This window comes from Apteryx mantelli, chromosome 7 (assembly GCF_036417845.1).
Source record: "Apteryx mantelli isolate bAptMan1 chromosome 7, bAptMan1.hap1, whole genome shotgun sequence".
Taxonomy (NCBI): Eukaryota; Metazoa; Chordata; class Aves; order Apterygiformes; family Apterygidae; genus Apteryx; species Apteryx mantelli.
Window position 1 is genome coordinate 33,061,783 of NC_089984.1, and position 17,926 is coordinate 33,079,708.

The 17,926-nt window shown below is 40.8% G+C and overlaps 1 protein-coding gene across 3 annotated transcripts in view; it reads left to right on the top strand.

Moving 5' to 3' along the window:
• Positions 1-440: 440 nt before the first annotated feature.
• Positions 441-17,926, top strand: part of ADD3 (adducin 3) — a 110,572-nt gene continuing 93,086 nt past the window's right edge. For 2 of the 3 annotated variants that reach the window (XM_067300220.1, XM_067300221.1), the window contains exon 1: positions 504-521. The gene's annotated coding sequence lies outside the window, so the exon portion shown is untranslated. Of the gene's footprint in view, positions 522-17,926 lie in introns of all 3 variants that reach the window. The other variant, XM_067300224.1, reaches the window with a different exon arrangement.

Sequence of the window (17,926 nt, forward strand, 5' to 3'; positions counted from 1 at the left end):
GATGGGCGCGAGCCCGCGGAGCAGAAGCGCGTGAGTCCCGCGGGGCCGGGCCGGGCCGGGGCGCTGCGGGCGGGCGGGCGGCAACAATGGAGGCGGCGGCGGGGAGACGCGGGCGGGGCGGGGCCGCGCCGGCCCCCGCCTCCGCCGCTGCGGAGCCGCCGCCTCCTGCCCGCCCGCCCGCTCGCCGCGGCACCGGGCGAGCGCAGCACGCGGCGGCGCCGCCCCCTCCGCGGTCGCGGTCCCGGCCGCAGCGGCTGCAAACTTGGCCGAGCGCTGGTGGGGGAGGGGCGGCGGCGGCGGCGGCGGCTCGGTGCGCGCTGCCACATAGTGAGCCGCGGCGGCGGGCGGGCGGGCGCGGGGAGGAGGAGCCCAGGTGTCCCTTCCTGCCACATAGTGCGCCGCCCCCGCCCGCCCCGCTCCCTCCCTCCGTCCCCGCCCGCCCGCGGAGGTGCCGCGGTGCCCGCGCTGCCGAGGCGGGAGCGGCGGCATGGACTGAGGCACAAAGCGCGCCGCCGGCCGAGGTAACGCCGCGCCCTCCCGCCGCGGGGCGGCCGTTTAACGGCCGGGGGGGACTGGGGGCGGGGGGGGCGCGGGCCGCGGACGGTGCCGGGGGGCGGCGGGCGGCTCGTCTGAACTTCGCCGCAAAATGTCCGCTGGCGGCGGGGGGACGGCGGGGGCCGCCGGGGCCGCTCGGGAAGAGGAAGTTTGAAGCGGGGAGGGAGGCGGCTGGGTGCCGGCAGCGCGCCGAGCGCGACCGCTCCGCATTCCTGCACGAACGGACCCAAAATGTCTGTGTGTGTCCCCCCCCCCCCGCTCCTCGCCAGCGCCGAGTCCGCAGGGCTCTAGCGCAGCGGTACCGGTACCGGTGCTGGGGCCGGGGCCGGGGCGGGGGCCGGGCGCCGCGCTCCGTGTGCGCGGCTCGGGGGAGCAGAGCCCGGCCCGGCTCGGTGCCTCCTTTCGGGGCCCCGCCACCGTCTCCGGCGGCTGCCAACAGCCCCTGTTGCTCTTCCCGGCGCACCTGCATCGGCGGCGAGGAAGACCGGGGGATGCCCCACGGCGGTCGCGCTCGGAGCTGCGAGTTTTTTGTCGTTTTGCTCACATGCTTTCCAAAAAAAAAAAAAGAAAAAAAGCCATGAGCAGCGGGGGTTTTTCTTTCCCCTTCCCGACGAGGCTGAGCGACGTGGTGCAGGTTCAGGCGTACTTGCTCTCGCTGGTGTGGCCACCGCGGGGCTGGCGGGGACCTTCGCCGCAGGTATGCGCGAGCCTCCCAGGCAGGGGATGCTACAGTGCTGCCCTTCGCCTCTTCTTGCTCTGCTGCTGGCCTGAGAAGAACAGGGCTTTTAATAACGTGCCTCTCTTTAGGGGCTCTATTAATCGAATGAAATCTTGGAAGCGATTATTATAATTATGGTCTGGCTTTGGTCCACTGCGAGACTCAAGAGTCCAAATGAGTCTCAGAAAACTTCTTAAAATTTACGTTCTATGCAGGAACTAGGCTTTCTGAATATTTAATCATGTACAGCTCCTCCTTTGCTATTTATAATGGTGTACTGAGCTTAAGAATACCATTTCAAAGTACAGGCACGTACATTCTCATCACTGCAATATTTGCATGTCTGCCAGGATTGTACCTAGTGATGTGACTAACATCTGTCGTGTATGGTTCATTTTCTCACTCTTCCTCTTCTCAGGGGATTAATTGTGGCCATCGAGTGCAGTGTTTTCTTAGCAGTTTGGAATTTTTTTTATTATGTGGTGTTATGTGTTCATATAGGCAAAGACAAAATTCAAGGTTTGTGCCTTGCACTTTAGGATCCATTAATGAGGATTATAATAGACCTTTGGGATTTTGTTCCCCAGTTTCAGTCTCACCCTCAAGAAAACTTTCTTCTCACTTTAGAAAGTTTATTTATGAATGCAAAGTGGATTTATAAATTAGTCTTCATCCTGGACTTCAGGGCGCTCTGGCAGATAAACAGTGTCTGCATTACTAAATGACTTGATTTTAGCGGTGAGGCCCTGAACTGGCTTTGTGTAACGAGTGTAGAGCATGCTTTAAAAACAAAGAACTCCATAGCCATTTGTGGAGGTGGTCAGTTCTTTTTACCTTTGCTTTAAAACATTTGGGTTTCTTGCTTTTGATTCTGTCTTCTCAGCACCATTATGTTACGGGTGGATTATGCCTGAACCAGCTATTTTTCATCCACATTAAGGGTAGTGAGATGATAATAAGCAGAGGAAGAATGTGTAGAATTATGCCTCCCCTGTGTGGTGCTACTACATGCAGCAATAAGTTCTAAAACAAATGGTTAAAGTTAATGGTGATGAGTTACTGGGACAAAAAATAATTGGCTGAATGACTTACTGCGCAGGATAAGTCGTTGCCTAAATCAGTTTTGGTATCAGAGGAATGAGACTGATAAATATGACATTAGTCTTTTAAAAAGGGCCTTGGCATGATCAGGGAAACTTCAGGTTGTCCAGTCTGACTCCTGTTCCAGCTGGCAGCAACCGTAATAAAGAATAAGTGCGGCAGGTATATGGCCGAATAGGATATTCTAGGAAAGGGTGGTTGTGGCTTTTGTGGAGGGAGATGGTGCTTTGCAGACCTGCTGGGGGAATTTTGCACATGGTTCCTCTGGCAGCAGATCTGCTTTGAAAGGTTCCCTCCGTCCCCCTCTCACTCACTTTTGCCTCTGTGCCGTAGTTTAATGGCACTTCCATGGTACCAAAGGGCTCTTTGTAGAGCTATTGTGTAAGCCCAGTTATTTACATTATTTGGCTGAAAAGGGCATTTAATAACTTCATTTGAGACTTCTCTAGTGATATCCAGTACTTCATGAAGAACGCAAGTATGAACTCTGGGAGTGCAGCGGGTTCTTGGGTCATTATAGCAAGAGTTGGTTAATGCTATGTTGAGTAAGGATGGCATGGTCTCTTCAATGCAGTAAAATGATAATTCTGTCTTTTATGTGTGTGCGTGCTGATTAATAGCATGTACCAGTTTTAGCTTCCGAAGTTTTCATGTTACCATGTTTTAGAAGATTTCACATTTTTTGGAGGAAATTATTACTTAGTTGCATTTAGTTTTCAGTGGGAGAATGCAAAACCCAAAGTTAGGAGGAAGGAGCGGGCTATTTAGGGACTAAGTTTTTAGCGATTAAGGTTGGTGCACCATGATGATGATTAAGCATGTCCTTAATTCTTGACCAATAAATAGGGCACTGCTATGCCTTAGGGTGTCTTGAGATTTAATGGCATCATGGTGAAGTCAGTCATTAGCCTTGTCTCTTGCCTGAGGATTGAGGCAGCCAGCTAGTTTTTATTTAAGAAAATGATGATTTTTAGGATGGTCTGCAGTTAGACTGTTCACTCTGTAATCATCTCACCTGAGGAGGAGGTCCAGTTTGCACGTTTCACACCAGCGACTATTCGCATTGGCTGCAGAGAGGAGGTGGATGTGGTGGGCTGGTTGAATCTGGCTGTCTCACCGTCACAGTCAACAAGATACGCTTGAGCTCCTTTACCAGCTCTCTACTGTTTTGTAAATGCATATAGTTTGTTAGATATGGCTGCATGTGTTGTCTGAATGAAAAGAGCCGAATTCAGTTTAATTGCTGGAAGTTTCTCTGCTGAATGAGGTGGTAGAGGTGACACTGGATGCAGAGGTGCTGCTTTCTTTCACCACGGCGTGTTACAGGCCAAATGGCCTGGTGCAAGACACTGTTTGCCTTGAAAAGCATCAGAACTTAAAATGTAAGATAACAAAGGTGAGAAATATTTTAAGACTGACAAATGTTAGTTTGTTTCCTTTTGTAACTGGAATGTCTTACAGATCAAAAACAGAAGAGACAGAAAGCCACTAGCTTTCTCCCATGTTAAAATTATTGTTGCTAGTTAAAACAAACTTCCTTCCCAAATGGCTACATGGTTGGATGGTGTTAGAATGATAACTCTCCTAAAAATAATTTTAATTTGGGAAAATAATTTGTGTGACCTTGAGCAGATGTGTAAAATTGCCTTTACTAGTCTTTGAACTGGAGGGAAAAAAAATCACTTTTAAAAACTGTCCTGTAACATCAGTGGCCATAGCAACCCCTGGCTATTACTTCTCTTGTAAATCATTTTTGCAACATCATAGTGCTGCTCTTTCAAAACTCAAGTAGGTCCTTGCTTTGGTATTGACTTAGAATGTGATATATATTATTAAATAACATTACTTCCTGTTACATCACAGAGTTTTCTTCAAGTTACGTTTTGAAATGTTGTTTGCCTTATTAGACGAGGAGATGGTGGTACGACTTCTGTTGTGTTTCTTGGGGGTAGCGTCTTTTCTGTAGCTCTTTTTTTTTCTTTTTTTGGCACATGGTGATGAATAAAAGCTACTTGACCCTTAGGGAACAAGCAGTAATTTATTCATTGTGTGTTAATGTTAGAGTAAACTCAACGGCAAACTGATCCACTTCCTATATTAACTTTCAGACAATTGGCATATGAGGAAACACTTTTGTTGCTCTTCCATGTTCAAGATAATACAAGTCATTGTACATTACATAACCGCAGAAGAGGATTTGAAGTATGTCTTCTAAAGATATCATAGCAAATACCTGTGCTGGGTTTTTTGTTGTTGTTGTTTTTTTGGGGTGTTTTTTTTTTTGTCTAGATCGTTAGTTAAGACAAAGCAAGTTAACTCCATTATTAGATTTTGTTGAGCTATGAAAGTGCCTTTAACTATGGCATGGTTTTAATCTACACTAAAGTGTTTATTTGTCACTTAAAATCATTAATAAACTGGAAAATATTTTCTATTAAAATGTTAAGGCTTTCTTAGGATTAACTGAAAGGCTTTGAAAGGCTTTGAAAACTTCAAGCCTTAGTTTGAGGGTGATGTTTCTTCTTTTCCTCCTGGATCTTCAGTTTGATGTCTGTCACTTAGGTAACTATTCAGTCAGGACTCGTGGAGCATATTAAATGTAATAATGACATTCAAATGATAGTAATGTAAATTCTTACTAATTAACCTTAATCAGGTAGTATGAAGTGTGATTTAAGGAAATATTATAATAGTTTCATTCATCGTTCCAGTCTTCTAAACTGTTCTGGTCTTGGCTAGGAAGAAAGTCTTTTCTTGACTTGTATCTAATGTGTCATGTGTAAAAATCTTCGTGCCATCCAAGCAGCAGGTAGTTTTCATATAAGTCAGCAAGTTGAGGTGAAGACCAGTCAGCTGGCTAACCAGCATGAGAGCTACAGGTTGCTTTGTAGCTTTTTACTTTGTTTTTTATTGGCTTATGGTAGCTAACAACTGGTAAAATCCCTTTTCTCTAGTGAAATCAGTGCCTCATGAAGTTCTTTTCCAACTGAAATACATAGTGATCTTGCACGTGGAAGAATTGAATTTGTGTGACATTGCCCCTGTCTACCTCTCTTATTGTCGGTGTGCTCCCCTGAAGGAATCTGCAGATGGTGTTGGTGTTAATAACAGCCAACGGTTCAACCAAATGATGAACTATCTGCGCTGGCCAAAGTAAGAGGATTCTGTTGAATCACTCTGAAAATTTGCCCTTATCTTTGTCTGTATGTGCAATAACTGGTCTCAATCCGTCAGATTTTTCATTCTCAATTGCATATATTGTATTAATTTTTTTGTAGAAGTTAAGCATGTCATCCAGCATAACATCCATATCTATGCATATCATCCAGAGCCATTACACTAAATATGACATAGTTTAGAGGCTAACTGGAACTGCACCTTCATGTGTTTGCAGATGTATAGAAAATGTCAGTTCAGGAAGCAAGGTGCTTACCACCCGAGGAAGGTTTCCTGTGCATGTCCTTCTGGAAGGTAAATAGTGCATGATAGAGAGGCTTACTTACTGGATAAAGCTTGCTTTACTTCTTCGTATGGGGAAGAACAAGACAGGAAAAGTATAATAAGAAGTAGTGTTGGGGTTTTTTTTCCAAATATGGAATGTGCAGGTTTTTGGTGAAGAAGTTTTTTAAGGGCTGTGGAGGGCTTTGATGGATCTCTGTGGAAGCAATTTGGTACTGAAGTTATCTGTATGATTCAAGTATACATTTCATTAATCTAGAAATGACTTAAATTGGCTGAGTTCTGGGGGATTGCTGGTATTATGTATGTTGTTTCACATAATCCAGTATCCCAGCATTTCCTTGGCAATCTGTATGGAAGTGTGTATGCTTTGGAGCTTTCATGTGCTTACGGTGTCTTCCTCTCATTGCAGTAGCAGTCACAGCTGCCCGATCTCTGCTCTAGCTCTTCTCCAACAGCCTCTGAGCAGTGGACAACCACTGGAGGGAGACTTTTCAGTATTTGGGTATTGTGTGGTGGCCAAACAACTGTTCTGATCTCTAAGAAACACTGTGGCAGGTTGGATGAAGACACTTTGCAGGCCTTACCAGACCACACGTTGATATCTCAGCCTTTCTAAAAGGGTCTGGTTCAGCAGCTTAGTTCATGAGCCAACTGAACTGTTTCACCCACATTTTAATCATTATGAATTTATATACAACCCCCCCCACAAACCTTTGTATTTAAAAAGAACAGCAGTTAGGCCACAAACTCAAGTATTCAAAAGCTAGGTAATGCTTTCCAAAAACAATGCCCTGTATTTAAAAATTCATATTGAACTGTAACATGGAGGAGTATATTTATGACCACTCACGGCAGGAAGAGTAAAAGTGTTTTTGCTCAGATCAAGTGTAGCAGACGCTTCACATAGGCAACCTTCAACCTAACATCTGAAAAAAAATTATGTGAAACTGAAAATGGGATCTTAAGATGGAAACTGCACAATACTAGGCAGTGTGTCCAGCTCTGTCTAGAACCAAATAAAATGACACAAAAGAAGTGTAGCAAATGTATTTGTTTTTCCTGAATTAAATACAGACCACTTTCAAGAGTGCTTTTGAACTGTATAATTTCTTTGGGCTCTTGGACATTGATAAAACAGGAGTTTTTGTTTTAATGAGGTATGACCTGAGCCAGTTAGTTGTCCTGGCAGTTTATTTTAAGATACTAATTATTGCTACACACCAGACAACCTGCTGTATTTCCTCAGCATCTTTAAAAACCTAAAACACTGAACCAAAGAACTTAATTCTTAGAGCATTCAAACTTTATTTTGAGATTGTGCCATATAATACCCTGTAGAGGGTAAGATAAACATTCTCTTATGGTTGTTTTCAGCTGTATTATCTGCCATTTTTATGACACTGCTGAAATTTAGGGTGCAAGAAGCTGCTTATATATAAAGTTAACAGCTGGAACTCCCATGTTAACTGAATACAACAATTAGCCCATGTGATGTAATATTGCTGCTGTAACAAGTGAATAACTAGTCGGGTAGATGTTTCTGTTATCATGATTAAGCAAAATTTTGATAGTGCCCACATGCCCGTTATGTTTCAGATCTTGGTTACATGAGGTATTGCACTATATACCCAGCTGGGGAATAATGGTCTTCGTAATGTTAACAGTTAATCCGTGGAATTTTTGACTTTCATATGGCAGCTCCCTTTAAATGCATATTTGTCTAAAATAAATATGCTCAGGTAAAACTCTTAGTGATGCCGATATTTTTTTCTTCTTCTTTGTCCTGACCTTCAGGATAGAAGACAAAAAGCTAAGATGTTCATTGCCTTCAGTTCACTAATTCTTCACAGTTACTAATGGAAGCTGTCTTTTAGGGCAAACTGATATGTTTTCAGGCCAGAGGTTGTGTGATTTACTCATTCCTAAAATGTTTGAAGTTATGAAAGATTCTGTGTGTACATTTGTTTTTCTCCTTCCCATCGATGGCCATACTACTGAATACAAATGAGATTTCTTATTGACTTGCTGATTGTTATGGATTGAATAATCAGAGTTATTTGTCTTTGACGCATAGCTGACTTAGCATTTAAAAGACACGTGCGTGTTCTGTGTTAAATAGCTTAGAGTCTGAAATGACAGAGTTGAAATGCTTGGCAGAGATCTCTAAATGTATTATTTGGAACAAAGAATTCCATCTTTAAGATGAAATGTCCAAAGTTGATCATTTGGTAAAACGTTTGTAACTATTTTCATTACAAAGATTTAATCCCGTGCAGCTGAGGAAGAAAAATAAAGTCCAGTTGTGTTATATCCTTTAATGATGGCCAGTACTATATTTTGTAAAACAAAGGATGCCTGTAATCAGCAAAGTCCGTTTTATAGGGTTGGGTTTTTTCCCCTTTCAACCCAATCAAAATCATGGGTCAAATATTAAGCTAAAAATAAGAAATGGGCAGAACAATTGTCGAATACATTGACATTTGTGGGTTTTTATAATCTAACTAGATTTATTTTGCTTGGTTCCAGATCACATGGTGGGGAGTTACCTTGTAGTAATAATAATAATTAGAAAAAAACAACAACAGTGGTCTGGCAGTTGGATTCTGCCCTCCCCCTTTTTTCTTCCCTTTAGAACTTTGTTTAAATAAATTTGCAGTGTGCTAAGGGATTGAACACATCTGCATAGTGCTAGCATGAGTGAATCTGTACTCAAAAACAGTTAGTTTAAAAAAAGAGGCTTGAAAGGGATCCAGGTAGCGTCCTAGTTAAAACACAAATATTAAATGCCAGAAAGCATGTGAACTTGGACAATTCTGTTTGTTTAAAGCATTTAAGCTGTAAAGCATACGAGGAGATATTTTTAATAGGTGTCTGGGTAATGTAACCTTAAATAAGTGGCAGGGGGCAATGTGGGTTCCCTTTTCACATCAGATGTCTTCTTGTGAGCCAAACACGGGGGAAAACTGAAATATTTCTTCCATTTTACATGATTTTACATATGCACATTACACTTTTAATGTGCATTTGCTCAAGATGAGATGTTTTTGAACAGCAGTATCCATAATTTTACATGCCCAGAGACAATTTCTGAATGAGGGGTAGGTTTCAAAGACCACTTAGTTATTCTCAGCTACTGCTTCATTCAGTACAGAAATTTTTGCTGTCTGATCAGCAGAAAATATTCTTTTTCTTGCCATCCTAATATGACAGGATTATTGTATGTTGGTACTTATATCAAGTGACTTTTAATTTATTGCCAAGTGGCAACCTGTTTCCTTCAAAACGCGTTTTTTTTAGGTCTGAAATAGTCTCTGATTGCCTGGATCAAAATACCATCTCTCCAGTGACAGACCCAGACTAGCCAATGAAAAATATGTTAAGTGCCTTGAGACGTCTTCTATACCAGAAAAATGTCCTCCAACGAGGATGGCCAACCTTTCAGTCCTACAGTTTGCAATATTTTACCTTAGTTGCAAACATTACAAAATCTTTCCTCAGCTGGGAAATACATATGCTGTAAGTCAGAGCTAAAGGAAGGGAGAGCTCCGAGTGCGGATCAGGTGCAGGACATGATGGCACATAGCCCGGGGTCCTTCTGCTCTCTGGGCAAGGCGCGGAGTGGCCTAAGCTAACCCAGCGGTTCAGTGCCAGCAACTTCTGCTGCCTCGCATTTCTCCTGCAGCTGGGAAATGTGACTGCCCAGCCCGTACGTAGCTGCAGAGCAATGTGTCTGTGGGCAACTCTTTCCAAGAACCTCAGTCACTATAACACAGTGGTTTTCAGCCTTGGGTCCATGAACTATTTCAAAGAAGTTCACAAGAGAGAACAAAGTGTAGTAGTCTGATTGTCCTGACGTTTTTTAGGAGATCCTATCTCTACACTGGAAGTATTCTCTAGGTTTCCTTGTGAAAAAGGGTTGAAATCTCTCCTGTAGGGTAAAAAACATTTCAGTTGTATTGTCTCCTTTTCTGTTAATGCTAGCTAGGACTCTCCACTGGTTGTGAAATGTTAATTGAAATGAATTAGCTAATGGTGGGATTAGGAATAATGGAGTCATATTTATAATCTGAGTTAGCCTTTAAGAAGGAAAAATAGCTTGAGGAGTACCATGTAACAATAAAGCCTGAGTGCTACTATCAAACATGCTGCAAAAATATAGTAACAAGTATTTTATGCAATAAATATACCTTTATAATAGAAGCCTAATGCTGTTGCTATTACCATAGTTAAGGTGAATGAGATTGTTACTGAGACTGAGCTAACAGAGCTTTTCTTATAGCATACATAAAGACAAGAAGGTTCTTCCCAGAAGGGTCACCTTTGCTATATTTTGGTTTCAGATTTCACAGGGACCTATTACAAAATTTTTAGCTTCAGTCTACACCCTGCTGGTGGTCAGCTATAAAAATCTGTTTGAAGAAAGTAAAAATCTACCCTTTATTAGTTTAAAGTTAGATAAAGGTCATTTATTTATTCTTTTTGTAATAATATACAGCTGCCATTGTTTTTAGTGAACATAACCAATCATTTAAAGATGAAATTAAAGCTGCAGTATTATCAGCTATAATGTGTAAAAGCATAGTGTAAGTAATGCTTTTTATGACTGTTCTGTTTATTAGTTAACTTGAAGAATGTGTACTAGCATATATTTGTGTTGGAAAAGCTTGTGGTTGACATGGCATAATGTAACGTCCTCACTCCAAGGTTATTTCGCTTTCTCTCTAAACTTTTTTCAGTTTCTCTCTCTCCAAAAACTGATTTAAAGAAACAAATGAACACCCTGTAATCCTATTAAGAGCCCAGTCAAATAAGAAGAAATCTGCACATCACAGTTCCAGTGAATGTCATCAGCCTTTTTAATACAGTTAGTCCTTTTCAGAACACTACACGGTTAAAATATTTGGGTTGTATATTATAACCAAGCTAAAGGGGACATCCTGCTCTTCCCTCCTTCTGGCCACGTGGTCCTGTCCCATCTTCTCTTGTACAAACTCTGCTGTTCACTGGACCGGTTACTTAAGCAATTCAATGTGAAAATGCGGCAGAATACCCTGCTCCTGGGAGCGAATGCAGTCCATGCAGGAATGTAGGTGGAAGTTGTTTATTATAAATGGAGCCTCTTGCAAGAGGATTAGTTTGTAGGAAGGTTAGAATGGAGATGCCATTTCTCTAGACTTTGAGATGTGATATGGCAGGCATTAGGCTCCTTGTACTAAAGACAACCTAAACCGAAAGAAAAAACCCTGCTTTTGTTGTAGGTCAGTGACTGAAAGAGATCTGTGAAAAAGATGAGCCTGCCCCCCCTTCCCCTCCCCAAATTTTCAAACTCTAAGGGTCATGTTAAAAGTCATGTCAAAATGGAGACTTTTTGGGATAACTGCAGTATTTTAGTGAAGCTTCAAAGGCTTGGAAATTATTTTAGTAGAAGCTTCTTTGTCCACTGATATTTATGGCAATGTTTAAGAGGCTCAAAAAGGTAGCAGAATCTCTCAAGTTTTGAAAAGCCATTGCTATTATCTGATAGTTTGGAGAATTTACTGTTCTAGAAGATGGTGTGGAAGAATGAAGGTATATCAAAGAAAAATGAGGGCAAGTGAGCCAAAGATGGGACTTACTGATGTAATTGATGCATAAAATACAGAGAAAGAAAGAGTGAAAAAGTTGCTGTAGATATAATAATGTGTTGAAGTGCGTCTGCATGTTTTGCTATCCTTAGACAATATCATATGATTCTCTTTTTTTTATTATTATTATTATTTTTTTAAAGTAAGGTACATATCTGTGTACATTTGGTTGACCTTTCTTCTTCCTGCTCTAACATTTGTCGTAAGGAGATGCAAGTAGGGAGTGTTTATGTGTGCTAGGATGGGAGAGACTGCACAGAGTGTCTCTTTCTGTAAGTTAAGATTTCCTCATTTTATATTAAGTCCTTGAAGTCAGTTTGCTGTAACAGTAAAATAACTGACCGAATCTGCTGGCCTGCAAACCTTAGTATCTCCTAATGTGGAGCTGGAGTATAACTGGAGTGTAAGATGTATGTGACCTAAATCCTTGCAATGATACATGCCGAGTCTATTCCAATAGTGGGTGGTTCTGTACTGCAGTTTCCCATGACAGCCAGTGCCTCAAAAACGGTTTGTATGCAAAGGGCTGCTGTCTATAGCTAGCTGTAATGCTGGACTGAACTTCTTTTCGGCCAGAGCGTAACTGAAATACGGTGCTGGGGCATGGGTGCATGATAGGACAGCCATTCACTGGCAGCCTTAAGTAGCATGTAGCTGTTGGGTGATGGGCGAAGTGGCAGATATGTGACTGCCTTAGCAAGCTTGCTTTCTGGAACAGCTTTCTCTTGTCTTCAGAGTCTGTAGTATCTATCTACAGCGCAAGATACATAACTAAATTTTCTGTTGTAGTAAAAACCAGTAAAACGGTTCTATCTATTGAACAGTGTGTAACACTGCTCTTTTTACTTTTTGGCTCTACTTCATGGCTCTGTATAAAAAATGCAAGCCAACTATGCCATAGTAAAGCTTCGTCGCATCACGGTAGACCAAAGTGTCTTGGTCTCCAACATTAGCATTCTGCAATGCATAGACCGAATTATTCCTTTGGTGAACAGAAAGGAGTGGGTTGTCCTTGGTCCTAGTAATGAATTTATGTATATGTTTACAGGACAACTTTTATATATAAAAAGTAGTAACAACTACACTGAGGAAAATGTGTGCAAATAAATTGTTTTAGAGTAGAGGAACTTGCCTCTCAAAATACCATGTATTCATGACTTGCAGTCTCTTGCATGCCTTTGAAACTGGTATTACTTATCTTCTCCTTCCATCCAGGTAGTCATCAGTTAAATGATGCGTAAGAGAATCTAGAATTGCTACTAACAAATCTGGCACAGAATTGTTTTAACAAAGTTAATGCTGAGTCTCCAACAGCAGAAAACTGCTTACTGTTTAAGTTAACTGAAATTGCTCCAGTTAGTCTCTGTGCAAGGTGGCAAATGATATGTATTCAGTGTGAATAGCTATCCTGCAAATAGCACTTCATATTCTTCAGTGCCATTTCCTCCTAGTTTTTTCCTGGGCGTTGTCTTTTTTATTTTATCCCCCCCCCCCTTCCTTCTAGACCATAATCTCTTCAAGAAAGGTGTTACAATCTTCTTGTGACTATCAGCATTTTTTAGCCTTGAGAAATAGTTGCTTGCAAAAGAGAGAGAAATGACATTTCAAAAGATTTCTGTATGCTGTTTACAGGATGGAGCAAGGTCCTTACATCAAATACCTAAACACTGCTTTGAAAAGACCAACAGCACAGTGGAATAGTATACTAGGAAATTATTTTGGTTCATTAACTATTTAAATTACTTATGCTAACTTTCCTTTGCAGGTGGCAGTGATTTTGAAATCAAATAAGCTGTCGTGGGTGAGCACACGGTCGCATAAGCTCAATCCCACTCTACTTCCTCTGCCATTTCTGCAGACCGCTGCTTGTAGATGCTGCAGCTGTGTTGCCTGTGCTTTCCTTAGCTTTTTTCTTGTTGCCGAATTATCCAAAACCCAAGAAGGAGGAAGGAATACAAGACAGTAGTAATGAATTCTTGAGTCATTTCAAGTTGTCTGCAAAAAGCTCTTGACTAATAGATTCGATATAATTTTAACATGAGAAAAGTGACATATCCAACACATTTGACAAGCTCAGTAGAGAGAATGAGTGCAATGAAGCATCATCTTCAGAAGTTTGTTTTATATTTGTTTAATATGGTATGCAGTCTTCAGTGTAGATACTTAAGGAGTCTTATGAAAGTAATACTGGCTCAGAGTAAAGATGCTTTAGTTAAATAGACTATGGCTGTGTTTAAAAATAACAGCTCTGGCTGTGTCAGCATGTTGGATGACCTGATACTGCCTTTCAACAGCAAGAGCTTCTGAAAAAGTTTTTTTTACCTGCCACATGTATTGCCCCAATGTGAACTTGTTTTCTGTTGATAAGTTTTTTGGTGCTAGGGGAATCAAAAAGAGAGACCCTGTAATTCTTCAAATCTGTGCTGATCTGTGTAGGAACTATACTATACTATATTATATTATACTGTACTATACTAGTTCCTATTCCAGGAACTGTGCTTGACTGGTATAGATGAGACATGGAAGGCAAAGCAGGAATTACAAATATAAATCTAATGTGCCAACTTGATACATTCCTGTCACTCTTGAATTAAAAGGGGAAAAAAATTAAATAGTCTTTCTTCTTATGGGCAAGGGCAAGAAGAAAAGAATAAAAGTAGCAGTCAATTGTAGCTTTACTTGTATATTAGTTATTAATTAGCTAATAACTTTAATGCAAAAAAATCCCCACCCCAAACTCAATTTTATAGGTGTTTGTTTACAGAGCAAGAAAAGCTGAAACACCTCTCAAAAGACATGCTTGTTAATCTTTTAAGTCTCTGCTTTCCATAAGGACACCAGACATTTGTAGCTTAAATAGCATCTTGAAACCACTGTTGGAATTTTCCTTATGTTGCTCGTATTTCTAGTAGGCGCTACATATATTTACGAGAGGAGTTAACTTCTGGAAGACATTTAACCGGTGCTTTATAGCACAGAGGAAGTATTAATCATGCACTTCATGTATAGATATTAATCAATAATGTTTGTATTCTTCATTTTCACATTTCATATAAAAGAATATTTTTTCAGAACTATTAATTCAGCATAGGGAATATGATAGTAGAACAGCACTGTGATATAAGTTTTATTGCATGTTCTAGTTTAGCAGAGTAACTGAAGTTGAATTCTTCAATAAATTTACCTTTTTTTACTAAGATATCAGTGTTTTTTTTCATAACTGTAGTCAAGAGAATGGTGGTAGTCATGTTCTGGATGGAAGTTGCATTTGCCACAGAAGGTCTCCAAGCGGGGCTGTCTCCAATAAATATGCAAAACACAAGTACTTTGCTTCCTCAGTAAAAACATGATATTTTATACCTATGCAACTATTACTTGTGGGAATGCACCATAATAATACATGCTTTTTCAACCTGAAAATTTGGATGCTCCTTCGTTTCTCATACATCACTGTCAGTGAACCACAAACCAGCTAATTTTAGCTGACAAACATTCAGGAGGAGGAGAAATAAACACCATTTTACTTTTAGAAACCAAGTAAATGACTTTAACTTTGGAACACCAAGATGTGCTGAATCTTCATAATTCAGGTATCTGTCATCTTCTACGGGGTTCAGACTTACTGAATTTTTTAAATTAGCTGTTGCTTTTTCTTTGGTGCTTTCTGTTCTGCTTTCCTAGTCCTAGGAAACTACTTTCCTTTCCTTGGAAAGTAGTTTAATGAAGGCATAATGTATTTGTTAGAGAAGCTGCCTGAGCTGTCTTATATTTTCCTTTAAGCAAGTAGGGAAATCTTCCAAATAGGTGTGTTCAGTGGTCTGTTAATTTATGTGGGTACTTAAACTATTGAAAATCATTCATGTCCCAGGAATTTTTTATTATATACAACTTCATATGTGCACGCATGCACACTTCTAAATACTAAGTGTTCTGGCAAACTTCAGAAAACACTAGTGAGTGTAAGTCTATTTAAAATGGGCAGTGGTTATTTTTATTAAATAAACAGTTTTATTTTGTAGAACTTTGTTTGCTCTTTGAACAACAGAATTCAGTAACATTTCGTTTGAATAGTGGAGCGGTTGTCTGCCTGCACTGCTTTTGCTGGAGATAAATTATGAGTATTTTAGTGTCCGTTCCTCAATTGTAAATGTGATTAGCCAAATGATTTAGAGAGAGCTTGTTTTATTGGATGCTTTTCAAACATGCAAACCCTGAGAGCAATACTTCTGACTTTCAGACTGCCAGAGCTCTGGTGCCTGGGGGTTTAGGTGCAAACCCTGTCCTCATTTAAGTTTTGTAGTTAACCGTCTGATATCTGTAGGAAAAAGGTCCTGTATATTCTCTGCCGGTCTAGTTTGTCTGTATATAATTGCTGTGTTTTCATGTGTAGCCTGTGGCTTTTTTGTGGTAGCAAAGCCCATGAGTTAGCAGCGAGGGTTATCCGCCTGCCTGGCTGTTGTGGAGCAGCTCGTTAGTAATTCCCATGTAATTCTCTCTCTCTCTCACCCTTCCTCCCTATTGCTTTGCTCCTACTCTACTGTTTTCCTGCGGACTTATTTCAAGTATTGGTATTTTTAAAGGGCTCTTGGTTGGCTGAGGTATGGGTTACATGGAAAAAATACTGTGGAACTTTCTGAAAATACTGTGTGTGTCTGATGTTTATTTCTTCTCTTTTTGATGGTTCTTGTTCTGTGTGGGTTTTCTGTCTTTTCTTTCTTGGCAAGAAATATAGTATTACATTCTTCTGTCAAGAGGAAGGGTATTAAGCTTACTCATAAAAAGAAGTTTTATTATCAAATGTAGTTTTTCATTTTGTCCGTTGGAATTTCTTTTTTTAAGCTCTAACCATACCCAGATTACTGGCTTCATTCATACAGTCTCTGTATCAAGTTTGGATACAGTCTTTGTTAAATTATGATTCCTTAGGGTTTTCTGTTACAGAGGTTTCTTCAGTCGGGGGAAATGAGGGTATAATAAAGAGGATCCAAGGACCGGACATGGTGATTCTATATAATTGAAGCAAACAATGCCAGACTTGGCTGATGTTGGATTTTCCATCAAATTTTTTCATTGGCATTTGTTCATTTTGCTTTAAGCAGGGTTCAAAACTGAAGCAGTATGAGTGTCTGAAGTAACTGGAAGACCGATAGTAGACAATTTGGGCACTACTTCTAATCATTGTATCCTATCTTTGATGTGTGTTCCTTTTACTCTGAATTCTGGCTTAGCAGGAAGTCTTTGATTCAAATGCCATTAGAGCAGTAAATTCAACAGGCAACATCCAGATTCCCTGAAAGGAGTATAATTGAAGCTAGTGTAATAGATTTGGTTGTGCCTGGGGTTGCTGCAATCTTATTCCAGGCATTCAGTTAGTGCTCTGCAAGAAGTGTTACTTTCTGGAATAGCAAGCATCTGCAGCTCAGCCCTGCTATCTCCAACTTGCTGTAACTGTCTGTTAGCTATTAACATTATCTCTCCCTGTGTACTACTGTTATAATGTTAGTTATAGCCTGTTAAAATAGGGATGGGGCATCAAGATGTACAGGGTGCAAGCAGATTTGCTGAGGGATCCTATAAATAAAATGCGGTGCCGCTCACATGAAGCAAGAAGCCAGACCGTCCTGGTTGTTTTCTTTCTCTGATGCTGACCCCTGCCAGACAGGGAATGATGCCGAATCCACTGGCTGCGTGGCCTCTGCTATGCCGCAGCGTTCGATCTCTGCATAGGGAGTGTGCAGCGCTTCACTCTCCGCCTCTATTAAGGAAGAACTGCTCCAAAGGAGACTTCTTTGGGGGATGGGAGGGGTGGGAAGTATTGCCTTTGACATTTATGAACTAATAGATACCGCAGAAGCATGGTAAAGCTGCTGAAGTTAAAACTACAGGTGCTAATGTCCTCTAGTTCTCTAATGTCCTCTAATTCTTTTAAAATGTTTTGGGGTACTAATTTTTCCATTTTTAATCTCAAAGACACTTTTGTGTATTTGCGCATTGATGAAATTGGGTGCAACTTTTTGAAATGTAAAATACATAAGAATTTTGCTCTTGCATCTATTTCTGCATACTCTTCAATGTGTATTATTGCTTACTTTAGTCCCTAAAAATCCAGGAGAGCCTTTTTTAATGCTCTTTCTCATACTCAGTTTCAACTGCATAACTTTAACTCCTTTTCTACCCGTATTTCTTCACCGCTCTTTGCCAATATTAGAAACATCTCTGCAGTAAAAATGAAAGCCCCTACAGTGACTAATTACGCAGTGCTTTGGAAGACATAAATTGAATTCCTCCTGTAGCCAAAGGCTGTATATGATTTGAGATTAGCATTTGCAGTGCATTAACACTGTGCATTATGGTCAGATCCTAGTGAACATAACATTTTCACTCAACTTCTCTTGTGCCATAGTATGCATATTGTACAATAGGATCCTGCTGGATAATGCCAGTATTTAGTTCTTGAGGATCTGGT